The sequence below is a fragment of the Pseudochaenichthys georgianus genome, chromosome 8, assembly GCF_902827115.2.
Source record: "Pseudochaenichthys georgianus chromosome 8, fPseGeo1.2, whole genome shotgun sequence".
NCBI classification, from domain to species: Eukaryota; Metazoa; Chordata; class Actinopteri; order Perciformes; family Channichthyidae; genus Pseudochaenichthys; species Pseudochaenichthys georgianus.
In genome coordinates, this window is record NC_047510.2 from 29,287,645 (window position 1) to 29,296,897 (window position 9,253).

The window sequence follows — 9,253 nt, forward strand, 5'->3', positions numbered from 1 at the left end:
GCTTTTTACCCCAATTAGGAGCTAGCAGAGGGCTATTCTGTTGGTTGAATCTGCAACCATAATGCTTAACACTCCCAAATCCTACTATCTTTAAGGGACTGAATAGACACAATCCAAAACCACATTTTATTGGGAACTCGGCACATTATAGTGAGTTTACAGGTCTTATTAAACATAGTTTTATGAAGCCTTTTGGGGCTCCAAAGACTCAAAGTGTTAAATATGAAAAATATTCTGGTGTTGAGGAGTTAGGAAGAAAATAGCATAGCCTACCAGACATTTGCAGCTGCTTCCAACTCTGCCTGAGGTTAGCGGGCCGAGGCTATAGTAGCTGCTACTAGCATAACACACCAGAATAAACACATAGTAGAATGTCGCAAAATGCCATAATGAAGTATGTAACCAAAAATCATATGATTGTATGCCCTTAAATGTCATAAAACGTTACAGGAGACATAGTATAGTATTTCCTAAACTGTGAATTGCATTGTGGGTTAAATAGAGCCAGGTTGGAAACAAGGAAGATGGATGTTTTGGATTTGCTTTTTTTGTGTGTTACAGGATTGCAATGCTAAATTGGAGGAGTTCTCCTTTAAAGGTGTTCATTTTTCTAGATGTAAGTTCACCTTGGTTGCAGGAATATGATAATATATCCCAAGTGAAAGACTTTATTATACCTTTTGTAGTCAATGCTTCACACACTGTATCAGTGTTTATATCTGCAGCAAGATGTGAGGAGTGAGACAGGCAGAGAAAGAGTGGCCGGAGTAAACCTCTCTCTCTAATCAGAACCACACTCGGAATCTGGATTTCTGCCACTGCCCCGCCTGCAATTATTGTATGTATACTGCAGACATATTGTTAATCCCTATCATCTGCTTTGAACAAGGCAGTTTGTTTGTTTGTTTGTGTGTGTGTCTTACCTGCGCAATATTACGTATTCGTTGGTTGTTGCATGTGTGCGTGCTCCATGAGTTTCATTTCTGTGAAACAGGGAGAGAAGCAAGAGACTGAAACATAGCCGGCTTCACAGAGGGCATGTTGTGTCTAATTTATGATCTTGCAGACTGTTGACAATCTGTGTTTGTGTGCATGGATGAATGCAGCGATTCGATGGAAAAGACGATAAAAACGACGATAAAAACAGAACAATAGCTGTGAGTTTTTGCAGTTTAAATGATCTGGAATCAGTTTTATTTTAAGGATGGATCTAATGCTCTAACCAAATAAACATTGTATAACTAGTTTTTTTTTCAATGTTTTTTTTTTTTAATCTTTTGCATGCAGTGTGAGAGGGTTCGATGGTTTGATTAAAGACAGATGGATAAAAAATGCAACATACGGGAAATCCGTTTCTGCAGCTTCCAGTCCTGCAGGAGCACTTTGTATCAATCTATATCTTTGTCGGAGTTTATATGTACTTTTAAAGGTTGCAATATGCGGAAAATATCGTAGCACATACAGATTAGAATATTATGAATAATTACAGATAAAACTCATCATCATACATGCACTCTGGTCATTTTTGCAGGAGTGATCTGATGCTTTGCACGTGTGTGTGTGTGTGTGTGTGTGTGTGTGTGTGTGTGTGTGTGTGTGTGTGTGTGTGTGTGTGTGTGTGTGTGTGTGTGTGTGTGTGTGTGTGTGTGTGTGTGTGTGTGTGTGTGTGTGTGTGTGTGTGGATAGAGCCTTGGTGTTGGGGTCAGGGGGTCACAGGTTCAAACCCCACTGCAGTCAGCATGTTGTTGTGTCCCTGGGCAAGACACTTCACCCCAAATTGCTCCTGTGGGGATTGTCCACGGTAAGTCGCTTTGGATAAGGGCGTCTAATAAGTAACATGTAATGTGCGTGCGTGAGTGTGTTTCAGTTTCATTTTGTGTGGTTTATTATCTCAAACCTGTAATTGTTTTATTATGCTTTACAAGTAGACCAACGGGCAAAAGAAGGAAATAGAGCCACAAATCTATTGACTAAGGGGCGGTCTCTATCACAACAGAGCCGGCCTGATAACCATCAAAGCAGACTTGTCTCTGGTTTCAGACAGAGGGTAAAAAGAGGTGCTGCAGCACAGGCAGTATGAGAAAAATAAAGAGCTTTTTGAACATTAAAGACTGTAAACATGTCACAGTAAAAGCACAAAATACAAATATGAAACCTAAAATGAGCATAAAAGGGCCCCTTTAAATAAAAGGCTAGGAAGGTTGGTTGATTTGGGGATGTGCATTCTGGGAAATGTATTGGATACTTTGAAAAAGCAATTCTACTTTTGCTTTTGCCTGTAAGTGAACTTGGCAGCCAGCCTTCTTTGGTTGTTGCCAACCACCTTGAAATCTCATAAAATAGTTAATGTTTATACTAGTGCTGTCAAAATGTTCGCGTTAACGGCGGTAATTAATTTGTTGAATTAATTGCGTTAAAATATTTAACGCATTTAACGCATGTGCAGAATGGCCCGCCCCATACATGCCACTAGTGGCAGCGCCAGGGTATGGCTGGGGTAGGCTACACCCATACCAAGAAATGGCTTAGCCCCACCATGAAAAATGATGTTAAAGTAAGCAAAATAAAGTCTGCCAACTCGCGCGGAGTAAATTGCACAGACAGCAGTTAGTAAGATTGATTTCAGTAGCCACGGTTTTGAAAACTTTTGTCACGTAGTGATCGTCTTCTCAATAGAACATCTTTGATAACGGGGTGGTGTTGTTGCAGGAAGTCCCGACGGAGAATACTTTTGCTGTAGTACAGGGGTGCACATAACTGGTACGCAGGTTATGTGCGTAATCTGAAATGCGTACCGTCACTTGTGTCACAAAGCGCATTTGCGTACCGACGTACTTGTGAAGCTTTTCCAGAAGGCGGTTAGATCACCGGACGACAGAGTCGGTCTCCGTGTGCACAGACTGTTAACGTCGGTCTGTATAACGGACTTGTGCCAAAATTACGCCAACCGGCTGCGGAGGGAGACTCCCCCCTTCACTGGAGAACTGCGCTAAAACAGCTGATCACAACGTTCACACTCTGTGGTCACGATTCACGAAGTACTCCACTAGCCGCCGCCGCCCCCGCCCCCCCCCCCTCTGTCGACTTTCCTGAAGTACTCCCCCGTTGATAGAAATCAACACGTAATGAATTAAGACCCCACGGTTTGATGATTGATAGGTGTGTGTGTGGGTTGTCTTTCATTTTGACACGCAGAAAAATGTTATAATAAACATAGATACTGTATGTTAAATGGATATATCCGCCTTCTTTCATTTATCTTTCCATTCCCACAACAATATACATAAATAAATGACATATTTTGGACATAGTTCGAATGGTGATTAATCATGATTAATTAATTTTTAAGCTGTGATTAATCTGATTAAAAATGTTAATCATTTGACAGCCCTAGTTTATACATTTTGTGATTTCTCAGAACAACAAAACGTATTTCTGACCAGCAGCCAGAGCACCTTAATATCAAACCCAGCCGGAGGACTTTGTAATGATTTATTTGATCTCCTTACTCGATGCGATTGTATGAAAGAGGCCGTAGACAAGACGCTGCTTGCCTCGGCAGCAGAGATGGGGTCGTTACTAAAAAAAAAAGTAATATATTACATATTACATATTACTTTTAAAAAAAAGTAATATATTACGTTACTCTCTACATAAAGTAATTTGTTACTTTACTCGTTACTTTACTCGCAGGGCCAGCCCGCCCCTCCCTGCAGGCAGATCACGCAGACTGCTAAAGTTTCAAATGTTCTCTTTAGTTCAGTTTCCATTGTCGCATAAGACTGATCCAGATAGCTCCTGAATGTTTTCCTATTTGACCATGGCTGTCCTCTGTCTCCTGCTATCTGTATATTTTGCGCAGTCTATCTCTGCTCACTCTGTTGCGTCAGCGTGTTATCCTGCGTGTTGGCCATGTGTTGCACCGGAGCCAGACTGGAGCACACCGCAAAGACTTCAGCCGAGCACGTACGAACTGCGCATGCGTGAGTTGCAATAACTCTCCTTACGAGCAGGCGGCGGTAGTGTGTATTCGTCATTCAAAACAGGCAACACCCGGAAAACAGAGAAGAAGAACAGACTACGTGTGTGATATAAATAAACAACAGCTTTGTGCGTTAGCTTCACCTTAGCATGTGTTCTTTGCAGGTGTTTGTTGAGGACTGATTTTAGAAAGTAACGAAGTAACGCGTGTCGGGGCAATGTTAGTAACTGTAGTGTGATTACTGAATTATAAAAGTAACGCGTTACACTACTCCGTTACCGACAAAGTAATATTATTACAGTAACTTTGTAACGCGTTACACCCAACTCTGCTCGGCAGCTCAAATTCCAGTGCAGCTAACTTGAACCGATTATTAATAATCTGTCAAAACACAATTGAATTGGAAACAAAAGTGGAAGTACAGTTGAGGTGAAATGAGAAGTAGCATTTATATGAATCTCTACTGGTTATAGAAAGGAGGGTGTAGAACTGTACTGAGGCATTTATTACTTTTGTTCTTAAATAAAAAGGTAAACAAAGACAACTGCATGATATGAAGACGTATCAGGCGTTGCACCTCATTTTGAATGTGAAAGTACAATCTTTCTCTTCCATGAATTCCTGACGCTTATGGGAAGCAGTAAAGCATTTTTACATTTTACTGCTTGACAATAAAATCCATTAAGGTTTGAAATGCTCTTAACTTTGAATATGAAAACCTCTGCTGAAATCATTTTCGATTAAATATTATTAAAAAAAAAACTGTTCAGTGTCAAAGCTGATGACAAGTTCCTACAGAGTACACATTAAAGTAGTGTTCAAAGTAGGGCTGTCAAGATTAACGCTCGCAAATAATCTGGAAACTGATACATTCAATTGATTAGAGAAGACATTATGCACATTTTCAGGTTGATATTTGTATTTAGTGTCTCCACTGAAACATGTCTCCATGCTTTAATGTTCAAAAAGCTCTTTATTGTTCTCATACTGCCTGTGCTGCAGCACCTCTTTTCACCCTCTGTCTGAAACCAGAGCCCAGGCTGCTCTGATTGGTTAGCTGGTCAGCTCTGTTGTGATTGGTCAACCGCTTACAGATGTCCCACCCTTTAATCACGTACAGTGTGGTGGAGCGCTAGCCAATAGAAGTGCAAGCATTACATAATGATGCCACTATGTTCTGGAAGTAAACAGGATTCAAGATAAGATAAGATGGACCTTTCATCATCATCATCATCATCTTTATTTAAAGAGACTCTTGGTCCATTATTACAAAACATACAACACTCAAATACAAACTAAAAAAAGGCAGCCATACCAATGTTTCCACAGAGGTGACTGGTATCGTACAGCACTGAGACACGGATTTGAAAGCAGCATAATGACAGAGTTATGAGAAACATTCAATCGACAGATGAATTTGTACATCAGACCTCTCAAAAGAGCATGGAACGTGTTGACTCGTGCATTACAGAACATTTCACTTGCACTGCACCACCTTGGTTTTCTAAGCAGTATACGCAAACAGTCATTATATGCAACCTGGAGCTTCCGGAGGCTCGCCTTCTTATACTTGACCCACAAGGGGGCAGTATAGAGAGGAGTGCAATACGCTCTAAAGAGGTTCACCTTAACCTTATCTGAACACCAAGAGAATTTTCTAGCCAACATGTTGGCTTGTATATATAAGACACGCCGCTGTCTATACATGTCATCATCATCAGCCATTTCATCTGTGATGATGTGTCCCAGATACGATCTGAAAAATTAAACAAGCGAGTACCTGTTTTTCCTGGCCAAGGTCAGGGTCCTTGAACACAACACGAGCCTAACGTGTCATCACGTGGTATATGTCTCGACTGACAGGGGTGCAGTTCTGACGGAGAGCACCAGAACGCCACTCCAGCACTTCAGAAATTGCAGTACCGATAAGTCCGTACACATGCCACAGTTTCTGCGTGTCTGTGTCTTTAGTTGAAAGCCCAGTGGCGATCTGCTCATCTGTCATACTGATCAGACAGTCAATAACTGTGTTGTTGTCATTAGCATCTGGTTAGCTAGCTATGCTAACGAATATAAGAAGCTTTGTCTACAACCAGTGAGGTAAAGGCACATCTTTATATGATCATTATAGTTATAAAAAAAATAAGAGAATAAAGTAAACAGGTATAAAATACTATAAGACAGTTATTAATAAAGAAGAATATAGTTTGAAAGGGTAGTGATTAGTCAAATATCCATAAATTTAAAGAAAATCTGCTTACAGTTGTGTTTGGGTGTTGAGAGATGTGTCCATAGATCTCCTAATGTTGCTCTCAAAGTGCAACACATCTTGCCAGGGGAGCACGCCCCCCGGACCCCTCCAGAGGAGGTTAGGTCCCCCCCACTTAAACCATGTTCACATGGATAGGAAACTAAATACATTTGCACACATCTTGTGTCCATAAATTATCTTTCTGTTTAGGTGGTCACGCCACACCCTGCACGTGCATGCATACGCGAGTCATGGTGAGATATCTGGATTAGGAGGTTGCTTTTTCTTTGCACAGAATGAAATGAATGAGCTGTGATTTTAGTTTTTTTAAGCAGAGGTCAATAACTTGTACGGCCCTCTGAGGATATTGTAAAAATTGAAATGTCCCATTAACATCGTACAGGAGACAAATAATAGCTCGCAGCAACTTATTGAAAAAAGAACTATGAACTATAAATTAGTTCATTTTTGAAACCATGAACTTTAGTTCAACATTTTGAATTATGAACTATGAACTGAACTAGTTCATTTTAAAATATGTGAACTGTGAACTGAACTAGTTCACGTAGAAAGTGAACTTTCCCAACACTGACCGTGCGGCAGAGTTTCCGTTAACATTTTTTTTTTTTCTGACAGCCCAGCAGCAGGAAAGGTGGGGAGAGGGAGGCGGGGCTATTTCATCGTTATCAGAAAATGATCGTATGCTAGATGAGGGCAGTGGGGGCTCTTCTTGGAGTCTGGCTTTTAAAAAAAAAAAAGTTCATTAGTGAACTTTGAGCCATCATTTATTTTGCAGGCAGCTAGCTCTCTGCCTCTCTCACGTTATTATGGCGCGCGCCGGAACCAACAATCAGTTTTTACCGTAAATTAGTTCGGTTCAGAGGACAAAGCACATACAACATTAATTAAACTCGATATTTGTTCACTTGAATTTCACTTTTAATTATTGGATATTCTCAATGGGTGAATACATTTTTTTATAATAATAATAAAATAATTTAAAAAATAAAAACTTTTTTTTTTTTAAATGACACCGAAGCTTTCTCAGGGTGGGCCAATGAGTAAACTGGGTGGGCCTGGGCCCCCCCTGGCCCTATGGTGGCTACGCCACTGCTTCAGACCGACAATGACTGATCACATGTTTGTGATTGTATGGCAGAGGAGTCATACTGTCTACTGTACATCCTCTCAAGAAGACCTTTGAGTCTGTGACGAAGGTAACTTCGCCACGGCTTCGGGCTGTGTAATCTTGCACATGGGGATTTGCACAGTACAGTCAAACATTGCCTATTTGCACATTTTATACTGTTCATTGATGTAGTGGGTATTAAATGATTGTGATGTCGTCTGGCAGACGCTGGTCGGGCTCTCGGCTCCACCTGGAAAGAAAGGGGAGTTATAGCAAGAGCGCCAAAAGTGTTGGTTTGTGTAGATTGACAGCGGTTGAGATTATGTGCAAGGGATATGTTTAGTGTGTAAAGGTCACGATATATAAGGTGCATTAATGGTACAGGTTACTCCTATAACAGTCAACATCATAACACTCACCTCCGCCTGCTCTCCCGTCTCCGGTCCCAAGGTCCGTCATCGTAAAGGGTCCCCGGGGAAACAGCGGGTCCTTTTTATCGTTCCGGATGGGGTCAAAGGAGCAGGTTGGAGGCGGGGGTGATTTGTTATTAGGTACATTTGGCGTGTTAGTTTAGAACGGGTTTTCTTTTCATACCGTAATTAAATAGAATGTAAGTAAAGGATGTTTGTCATTCTCCAGTAAAGGATGTTTTGTGAATAACTACGGTCCTTGTCTGAGCTGACCATCTCTGCACATGCCACCCCTTTTGGATGGTACGGGCCGATGGGTGAGGCTATAAAGGGTGGCATGTTGGGCTCATTTGGGGGGAAATAGTGTGGGAGACAGTCATTGTGAAATATTGATGTGGGCGACCAGGCACCAAATGATGAATAAATACCCACTCCGGGTTGTATCAAGACGTTCTGCCTCTGTCTCCTTACTTGGTCGGGCCGCTCAAGTGACATCGTTCACAGAGTCATAGAGTAGATCCATTAGTTAGGGATGCTGAACATGCCAGAGTGCTTTATCATATTATACTCAAACTATTCACTACTGTGGAAAGTTATCATGGCAGTAACCCTTTCCATTCGGCTCTCAGTAGCTGGAGAGTATTTAGGGCTGAGTCTCTGGGCACTCCTTCAGTTGGTCAAGTTTCCTACTGTACTATTCCTGCAGAGTATTAACCAGCCGAGGATCATCTGTCTCCACGCTGCACTTTACCACCGCCTCAAACCGGATAGGGCTTCATCTTATAAAATAATAATACATTGGATTTGTATAGTGCTTTTCCTAATGCTCAAAGACGCTTTACATAAAATCAGAACAGAAACAGTACAAAGAACAGTATTCCTAATCCAAGTGCGAGTACATATATATATATATATAACATATATACATTATGCTCATGTTCAGGTTTATATTTGCATGTTGTGCCTCTATTGTGACATGTTTACATGCTTTAATGTTCAAAAAGGTCTTTTTACTCATCTCCCAACCGTGCAATTTTTACTTTTTGTGACGAGCATTACAAAAAGTGATACCATGAGGTGCTGTGGTTAATCCCGGTTTACCTGTCTGATTCTGAGCTATAACGTCAACCAACAGAGTCATATCGTAAATCTGTGCCATCAGCTCCTATCAAGCGTTGCTTTTGTGGCAACACTGCTTTGTTATGTCAAACTTTGGCCTCTTGCCCTGCTTCTATAAACCAGACACACAAGCCCCTCCAACAATCCCAGCAGAAGATTAGCAAAAAATAGTGCTGAAAACTCAATAGAGAATATTTGACGAGTTATTGCACGTGGATATGTGCTGTGCAAACAGATGTTAATCTGCTCAGCGTCAATCTGTCTGCAGAGATGAAGTCTGCTCGGATTCACGTGATTTTAGAGCCCAATACTCTTTATTTTTAACAAAAGCACAGGCTGAGCTAAAGCTATTCAGCTGCAGG

The 9,253-nt window shown here is 41.1% G+C and overlaps 1 long non-coding RNA gene across 1 annotated transcript; it reads right to left on the reverse strand.

The window, feature by feature from the left end:
• Window positions 1-5,182: 5,182 nt before the first annotated feature.
• Window positions 5,183-8,185, reverse strand: LOC139434347 (uncharacterized). Its single transcript, XR_011643702.1, has 2 exons — window positions 7,782-8,185; window positions 5,183-7,612 (listed from the first exon to the last, which is right to left on the reverse strand). It is a non-coding gene; the product is annotated as an uncharacterized lncRNA (long non-coding RNA).
• Between the last annotated feature and the right edge of the window lie 1,068 nt (window positions 8,186-9,253).